The 9,546-nt window shown below is 41.3% G+C and overlaps 1 long non-coding RNA gene across 1 annotated transcript; it reads right to left on the bottom strand.

Moving 5' to 3' along the window:
* Positions 1–1,174: 1,174 nt before the first annotated feature.
* On the bottom strand, positions 1,175–1,542 carry LOC115567876 (uncharacterized). Its single transcript, XR_003981287.1, has 3 exons — positions 1,436–1,542; positions 1,304–1,362; positions 1,175–1,237 (listed from the first exon to the last, which is right to left on the bottom strand). It is a non-coding gene; the product is annotated as an uncharacterized LOC115567876 (long non-coding RNA).
* Positions 1,543–9,546: the final 8,004 nt, after the last annotated feature.

Raw genomic sequence — 9,546 nt, forward strand, 5'->3', positions numbered from 1 at the left:
AAATGTATTTTTTAGATTTATTGGCAGGGGCACATCAGGAACAGAAGAGAGGTGAAGCGTTTGTGCTAAAGGTAAAAGGGGAAAGTGTCACTTGGTTGAATAGCCATTTGGTCATGTGGCGAGCGATAGGCGAGAGGAAATTAAACGAAATAATCTAACAAAAAAACAAGAAACGGAAAACCAACAACGCCACCCTGGGAGTTTCACCCAAGGAATTGATTTAAAGTGCAAGGCACACAGGTAAGGCCACTCATTAAAAGGCATGAGACGTGGTTTAAATGTTGTAGAAAAATACAGTTTTATTACATAAGTTCTCTTTCAAAACAAAGTCTTTTTGACATTCATCCCAGGATAAGTAAGGGCTTGGAGGCAAGTGAGTGGACAATGACTAGTGCAGGGGGGCCACCAAAAAGAAATCAACCAAAATCACCCAACATACGTGGCACACACACTGAAGAAGACCCGCTCCCAGGACACAGCAAACGAGACAAGGCGGGGTGGGGACACCACCACCACCAAGACACCAGCAAGCCACCACCAGTTTCCAGCCACTAAAAAGAGAAATAAACAAATCAGTGGGCAAATGACCAAACAACATGAAATGAAATGATTTCAAAAATTAACAAAATTATAACTAGTGGGCTAATAAACTTAACCAATATCAACTGCCCACTATTAACTTATATGGTCATAAACAAAAGAATATGAAAACAAAAAGAAAAACACAGCCAACCAAAATAATTACATAAACTAGATAGGACTACATAAATAGTCAAACCAAAATAATTACCAAATCGTTCAAATAATCAGAACACACTTAACACACATTCACACATCGAGGGGAGGGGCAAGCCCCAGTTAAAACACATACACACTGAATGAGCGCCCCTGGTAGGGCTACTCGGGAGGTGTGCGCCGCAAGAGACAGGCGGCTGCAGACACAATGTGCCAGCCGGAGCAAAGCGCATGGGGCAAACAACAGCAGCGTCAAGCAGCAGCAAGGCAAAGCAGCGTGGAGACGAAGTATCGGCAAACAAAACAGCAGTGACCCCAATAAGCTGATTGCAGTTAGTCCTAATCAGGAGAAAAGATGTTAATGTCACTACGTTAGCAAGAAATGCTGCGATTGTTCGCTATGCTAAAAACACATACCTGTTTACGACCAAACACGGACACACACACCCGTTCACACAGGAGGAGGGAGGGAGAGAGGACTCCGGCTGCTGTCGGCGTTTACCTGAGACCACACTAGCGTTAGCCATCGGACAGCATCAACTACATTGCTGAAAGAGAGAATACTTACCAAGCAAGCAATACACCATAGCGCACACAGGAAACCCGGATCAGCAACAAGCAGTCACCCTATGAGGTAACACAATCACAGTGAGCACACAGAGAGGACCGAGTGACCAACGTGGTGAAGCAGCGACCATACCTGTCGGACCAGACAACCTTTGGCCCGGAAGTGATGCACCAGTGACAAGAGCGCAAAAGGAAGAGATGGTGGAGGATGGCTGCTTTTATACCAGCCCACAGCATGACGGCCACTAGTGGTGCTAAACAAACAGTGGCACTAGACATGGATGGCACATCTATACTGCTACAGTCATATGTAAATTTACCTCAGTAGTGGAAGAGTCCAGTCATGGTTAATTGGTAGCACAGTATATAAGGCGCCATTTTACCATCTGTCTGTGTTGCTGGTTAAACCTATGACGCTCACCATACTTTCATCTGTTGCCTGGTATCTGAGTGAAGTGAATAAAAAAAATGTAAAATTGGGAAACCTGACCATCTCCTCGACTTTTCTTCGGCATCATCCAGCCGCTCACCGATCGCCCTTTCACAATCACTTAACATTCAAATTTTTTTTAGATTAAGAGGCAGAAAATGAATGAATGAATGAATCTCCGAAAAGCGAAAGGGAAACTATGCCTCCTGATTGATGTACAGGGCAGCCAGTCTGACATCTCTTCTTCTACGGGTCATGCGTCACGGGTCACCATGCATGCGCAATCACGCTAGTTACTGCAAAACTCCCGCAAGCCCAGTGATCTGGTTAGCGCCATCTAATTTATATTATTATAACTATTATATAAAAATGTACTACTTCCATGTCATATTCAAAGTGCATTTGTCTGATTTAATCTATCATTGCTATTCCAAAGAAAGGAAATGTAGAGAGGCACTTTCAAACTGTTCATAAAAACTACGACACTGACTTCCCTCCGAAAAATGAGCTGAGAAAGAGAAAAGGTTAGGAAACTAAAATCACAATTAATCGGACAGCAGTCATTTTTCACACAGCAGACTCACAAGCAAACACAGCCACCGAAGCATCGCTACTGGTGAAATCATTCCAATATAAAGACATTGCGAACTGCAAGTGTTTCTCACTGCAGTTAGACAAGTCTACAGACACCAGCGATACAGCCCAATCGTGCATTTTTATTCGGATGGTGTTTACAGATATGAGTGCAAAAGAGGACCTATTAACATTACTGCCCATGAAAGAATACCCGTAGGGAGAGGACATTTTTCAGTCTTTCAAAAACTTTATTGAATTATCCCAGCTCCTGGTGTGAAAATTGGTGTCAATCACCACGGACAGTGCGCTCACAATGGTGGGCCGCTCAAATGGATTTATTGCCAAGTGCAGGCAGGACGATGCCTTCCCTGACTTCCTGAATTGCCACTGCATAATACACCAACAAGCATTATGTGCTAAAATGCATAACATGATATAGATAATGGATGTTGAAACAAGAATTGCCTGTTCCATTCGAGTGAGACCTCTTCAAAGATGTCTGTTCCACGCACATCTGGAGGAGGCTGACTGCAACTACTCTGACCTCTTGTTTCACACTGACGTGAGATGGCTCAGTAGGGGGAAATTTCTGCTGAGATTTGAAAAGCTCTGTCCGGAGATAAAAGAGTTTCTCCTTGTCAATGAACATGTAGAGCTTAATTTAGAGCTGCAAGGAAAAGTATAAACTGTGGACAATATGATCAGCTCAGTTGTCCCCTTTCAAATGAAAAGTGAAACATATGTCCTCCAAGCTGCAGGGCCATGATTTGGGAAACTTCCAAAACCTTGCCTCAGAGCTGGAGACGCGATGGAAGGTGTGTGCAGTACTTGACAGTATGCGCTACACAGAGCAGATTGAAAATTGTCTGTCAGACTTTGACAAAATGTTTCAAGACTTTGCTTTACTTCAGCCGATCTCTACATTCATGTGCTATCCATTTAGGAAAGATGTTGAGGTTGATCTACTCACATCACACATTGCAACACTTTTTCACCTGAACCCGTCTGCATTGGACGATGAGATTTCAACTACAGGCTGACATTGAGCTTAAGTCCAGGGCTCATGGACAGAAAACAAAATACCATTCCACCATGACTAATGACCATTTGGAAGTCTGCTTGAGACTAGCTACCAGCAGCTACCGTCTGGACTATGCAACCCTGGCTGACTCCATTCAGTACAAGTCCTGTCTGGAAACCTCTGGTACACACACACACACACACACACACACACACACACACACACATAATTGAAACATTCAATACATTTATGACCACATGACCATAAATGTATTGAATGTTCCAATTACTCCTGTCTTTTTTGTGCAATATTGATGGTCACTGTTTGCCCACTATGTGCATTCCTGCTGTCAAAATTTATGTACAGTATGAAGGGTTGCATTACTCTCTCAATATCAGTTATGCATTGTGTTATATAAATGTGAGGGCTGGCATCTAAATTTGAAGCACCGCCCTGTCAGGTAGGGTCAGAGGTAGCTCCCCGCCACTATAAGGACAGGTGAGGGCAATTAGTGCCTCTTCGTTTGAGGTCTGGTTGTGTGGCAGGATTGCTGTGTCCATGCAGGTAAGGGAGATTAAAAGAGAACGATGTGTTTTATTGCCTGATGGGAAATCTAATGAGGTCTCTTTTATATTTAGTTGGGGTGTGACTGTCCTGAGTGATCCAGATTGAGCATGCTCTGTAGCCCTGTGCTGAAGAGGTATGCCTGGGTGAACTTTGAGGTTTTATCAAACGGTGAACATATAACTAATATGATAATAATCTCTTCAGGCAAAGATTCAGCTCTTCCCTTTTAAGACAGAGTAAAGCCTTTCACCTATTGTGTCGCTATTCAACAGAGCTCCATCTTGAACAAGGTAACTGAAACCAGTATGGTAATGTAGGAGGTTTATGCCCTCTGAGGTATGTTGTCAGCTGATTAGACTTTTGTTGTTTTCTTTCTCCTTATTGCAGATTTAAGGCCAGACTGCTGCTTTGCCTGAACCAGTTTGCTGAGGCTGGTCCCTACAGACAGTACAGCTGAAATTTTTTGTAGATGTTCGAATATCATCTCTTTATGCTGTTGACCGCATTAATAATGAATACCTGTGAAACTGAACCAACTGATTTACCTTTTTAAACCTTATTCGAGAGCTGAATGCACGTCTCCTCCTGCTCTTCTTGAACCCTTTAAAAGTTGTGTCAACACTCAGATGGTTGGTGTTTAGGGCTGGTATAGTTCTAGTCTGTGTATCTGTCTCTTTTGTAACCTGGGTGGGGTCACATAAAGTATACTCAGTGTATGTATACATAAATAGATGTTTATTATGTTTTATTTTGACCTGGTCATTTTTAAAAGTAGATCTCAAGCCAAAAAAGTGGGGTCACCCCCGCTGTAAAGCATCGGCTTCTGTACCTCTTCCCATTTTATCACTTTACACTTGAAACACATGACCCAATGGTTGCAGACCACTGGCACAGCTGGATAAAATGTAATGTCAACAGAATTCTCTTGAATGACACTCACTGTCAAGTCTTGTGGCCTCAGTCAGTAATAGTAGGTGTTTGATCATTTATTCATTTGAGAAAAGAAACTCTCCTTTATCTTCATCTCAGAGGTCAGACCCTGGAGCTGGTGGCCTTCAGATTCTTGCTTCAGGAATTAAGTTAAGATCAGAATCTTTGGACAGGTAAACCAGAACTATGAGAACGAGGACAACCCTTAAATTTTGCATTTATGTCAGAGAATATGGCTCAAGGTTTTGACATGAACATTATATTTGTGCTTGCTCGGGAGAGGTTCGAAATGAAGTTACCCATTTTTATGATGAGCTACCCATTGAAGTTTTGATAATAATGTGAAATACATCTAAAATATGTCTTTCATCTAATTTGAGACATAAAAACAAAATAGCAGCAGGTCAATCATGTAAGGCTGCCTGTCTGTAAATAAGACTCATTCTCACTAACACCAGAGAAGTCCTCTTCAGATCTGTTTAGGTGCTGACTGCCAGAGCTACTCTTGAACTCCGAGCTGTGTGGCTGGGTGATTTCTCTCCTTCTCTCTCTTTCCTTGTCCCCTCCCTCTCCTTACCTCTGGGTGGGTGAGCAGTTAATTTTCACTCTCATCCTCAGTGTGTCTCCAAAGACTTCCAGTACAGTGAACTGAGCTGCGTAAGCTGCACACCGTAAGTGCTGTTTGGTGGTAATTGTTATGCCAACGGTTGCTCTGCATGACTTTCGTCTAAATTGCAGAGAAATGCAATTAACATGGAGCAGCGGGACATTAAAAGCCATATTTGTCACTGTCAGGATCTGAGCAGGCATCTGATTGCAGAGCTGATTGGAGAAGATGGCATCCCCCCAACCCTGTCCTCCTTCTCCTCCATCCCTCTGTTCTACCCAGAGAGGAAGAGGGAAAAATGGAAAGAGCATGGTGTGAATAATTTGTATATGGTGTCATAACAGGAAACAGGATATCCTAAGTTTGGAGCTCCAGCTATGAGTACTATGACAGCTTGTCTTTCAGCTACACAGGAGAGAAGTTTTCATATGGTGTGTTAATCAGTCTTCACACCCAACTGTTACATCTACACCAGACAAACATTGACGAGGCATATCACCGAGAGGATGCATCATAACATTTCCTTCAATGAATTCCTGCTTTATCTCCGTGGTAGGTACTACAGGGCCATATTTCATGGAATCACTTGTCATTCAGTGTGGGCAGTACTGTGATGGCTGTGACATGGCTGCAACTATATGTTGCCAAACTCAAGTTGGACATTCAAACTTGATGGCTATTGCCTGAAACTAAGAATCAAGTTCTTCTTGTTTTTAAAAACAAGGAACCAAGTATTGTACTGCATTTGTTGTATTTTCTAACCTGACATTCAATGACAATCAGATTTATGATGTAATTAAATGCCCATAGTCTCAAATTCTTCTTTTTTTTGTTTTATAAATTGTCAGAATTTAGAGTGATACAGGGCTGTCAAATTTGGTTTTGGATTAGGATTTCATTTCCTCTATCACTTAAACAGTGAATTCATCAAATGAAAGATCAGATCTTAAGTTCTAATGGACAAATGTAACATTTTTCATATTTTATTTCATTCGTTTCTAATCAGGAGATTAATGCTGGTCAATTACATAGGGAGCACTAAAAAGGCCATACCCTATTTAGTGCTCTACCTTCCCTTTTAAAACTAAAAAAGGACATAATCCTAAAACAGTGGCATATTCTCCGAATTGATCCAACCTTACGAAATAATTTCAATGATCCACAAATGGTAACTTTAAAAAAACGGCAGAAACATGAGGGACAGGGTTGTTCATGCGTGTTTTAATTAAAGGCCTCTTCAAGGCAACTGCAAGTGTACTGCCTACATAAACTGTGCATTTACAGGGCACCTCAAGTCTTTTTGTTTTAAAGATCTTCCATTGATTGGATGATTAATATTAAGGGTTGTATTGCCTGTTAAAAAAAGGTCTATTGAGCTCGATCATATGCCTGAAGCAAAACAGCAAATGTCTCCTGTAGTTTCAGACCGATGTAGTTGTCATTTTCACACCCAGCGCCCACCATGTCATTAGCAAATGTATCTACGCCCACCTATGCATCCCTGGGCATGTTGGTCTTAAAGTGAGGTTTGGTCAGATGCACTGATGACGATCTGCTATCTTTAGGCAGCAGAAAGTGCATAGACAAACAAAAGGGAGGAATGTCACTGTAATAGTGTGGCACATTTAATGAAATAATTAATTGTAGACAGCTCTGACAGAGCTCTGGATTAATCAGGAGGACAGCTGCTTCAAGCCAAATTAACAGTTTTTTACTGTACTATTACTGGACGTCATGGTTACGCAGTCATACAACAAATTCAAATTTCAAGTTCAAGACAAGTTCAAGTTTATATCTCAAAATCACATCATCTTCAACATACCCTACCAGCAGCAAGAAAGTCAGGAGCAAAGAGAGACTATCTTCTTAAAGGGAGGACCACCTACTACCTTGACCTGCCATAACCCTGTTAAACATGGATAGCTACAGAGTAAGACGAAGAAACATTCAACATTTTTCAAGTCCAGTCTGGATTATCGGAAAACAGTACACTCTGTGTCACTGAGACAAGGCTTTCTGAAGATGCAGACTTTCATTTGTAAGGTCTGAACATCATTTGTTTTGACAGAGATGCAGTAAGAATGCAGAAGTCAATTGGAGGGGGTCTTGCATGTCAACAGTAAGTGCGCAACAGATGTCACGGTAAGGGGAGACTGAGTGCTGTAAACAATATGAACTGATGACTGTGTCTTTCAGACAACACTATATGCCCAAAGAGTTCCCCCAGATCACTGTCATTTGTGTGTATGTACCAGGGCCTGACTTCGATCTAGCTGTTGAGCATAGAACTGTAAATCAGGCTGGAGAGCCAGAGAGTGTTTCGAGTGGGGGATTTACACACACATCTGTCCAATCTGGAGCAATGTCTGTCAGCTCCCACCAGAATGCAGAAAATACTGGACTTGTGCTATGGCAACATCCCTAATACATACATACATGTCTTTAGAAGGAAGGCCAAGCTGGTTAAGATCAACTACAAGAACAAGGCTGAGAAAAAAATGAACCTCTGAAAATGTGAGGGAGGCATATTTAAATATCAACCTGTGGTGGTTGACTGCCCGGACCCCACCAGGTTGACTGGGTGCCCTTCATCTTCGTCCATGTCCCTGTCTACCTCTGGCTGATCTGTAATATGGATGAGAAATGTAAGTGTTAACACTGTTGTCTCCCTCACCTCTGTGTTCATTCTGTCCTATTGTGTCACTCTCACCAGGATAGCTATTTTGACCTTACTTATATACCTTTATTGACCCTTACTTTATACAGTTAAGAGTCATAATGATAATGAAAAATGAATTGAGTCCATCAACAACAAGGCTTGTGTTCCAGGTCATGTAAACTTTACCAAGTTTACTTGATATATGATATGCTACTGCATTAAGAGCCGCTCTGAGGCCACTTTAACAACTCTGAGGACAGAGGACCTTTCGTTGAACAAATGAGTCAAGCCAAAGTACCCTTGTTTTCCTGTACACACGTAAACACTGAATCTTCACCCTGGCAGGAGTTTTCAGGTATAATTATTAATAATGATAAATAATTACTAAATAAATAAATAATAAACACTGGTATTGGTATTTTTGTTGTTGTTCTATGCTGTTTTTGTTTATTTGCACTGTTTGTTTCTTGGTAAATGTTATTTCATTGCACCGTGTAATGTGTATAAGGCTGGAATGACAATAAACCCCTTTTGATTCTCTTGAATCTTTTAATAAGATCCAATTTACATTAGATAATGTCTCGGGCACCACCCTTAAAAAAGGGAAAAAGATTAACCAAATCAGTGCCAACTCACCAAATCAGTCTTATAAAAAGGTAATAGGAATGGTCAAAGGATTTTGGCGTCCCTGACAGAGTTTAGGTTGGCAACATTCAATCTTGTACAATATTAAATATACAGCATGTAGGTTAAACAAGTTTACTTAACAGAAAATGAAAACTTACAATCTAACTAATATGTAAAGGGACTACAACATGGCTGATCTAAGGGTTGGACTCAGGGCCAACACGGTGAATCACCACTTGTTCCACTGATAGGAGAGACTAAAGAACAAAGGTGGTGCTCACACCATGAGCTCACTGATATCTCATGTTGGTATGATACGCTCCAGGTTGGAGGAGTGTGTGTGGGTGATGTAATGCCAGGTTAGAGAAGATGGTTAGTTGCATGCAAAGAGCCTGAGTTTGTTTGAAGTATAATTCAACTAATGTAAAATTAGCTGTGTAGGAAAGCACACTACCAATAACTTGACCTGAGATCACAATAACACCATAGGCGGCGCTAAGGCAGGACATATGGGGAAGCTATGAAAAAAGAAAAAAAAAAACCTTTAACCTCAGTCAGGCAGATACATAGGCCATCAAATTGAGATGTTGCGGCAGAATAGTTCCATTAATTCTCTATTCATTTTGCCCAGAACTAATTATGAATTACGGTAAATTACCAAATAATAGCCGGGTTTAAATTAACCGCCGGGTCCCCTTTAAATGCCAGGTGCAGGTGTATATTTTGGTAAATAACCGCCCGGTTCCAAATAAACGCCTTGTCTAATTGATTTATTTTTTTAAATCAAGGAAGAAGACGCACGTTTTTCTTTTTCGCCTTTTTCACAT

This window comes from Sparus aurata, chromosome 17 (assembly GCF_900880675.1).
Source record: "Sparus aurata chromosome 17, fSpaAur1.1, whole genome shotgun sequence".
Taxonomy (NCBI): Eukaryota; Metazoa; Chordata; class Actinopteri; order Spariformes; family Sparidae; genus Sparus; species Sparus aurata.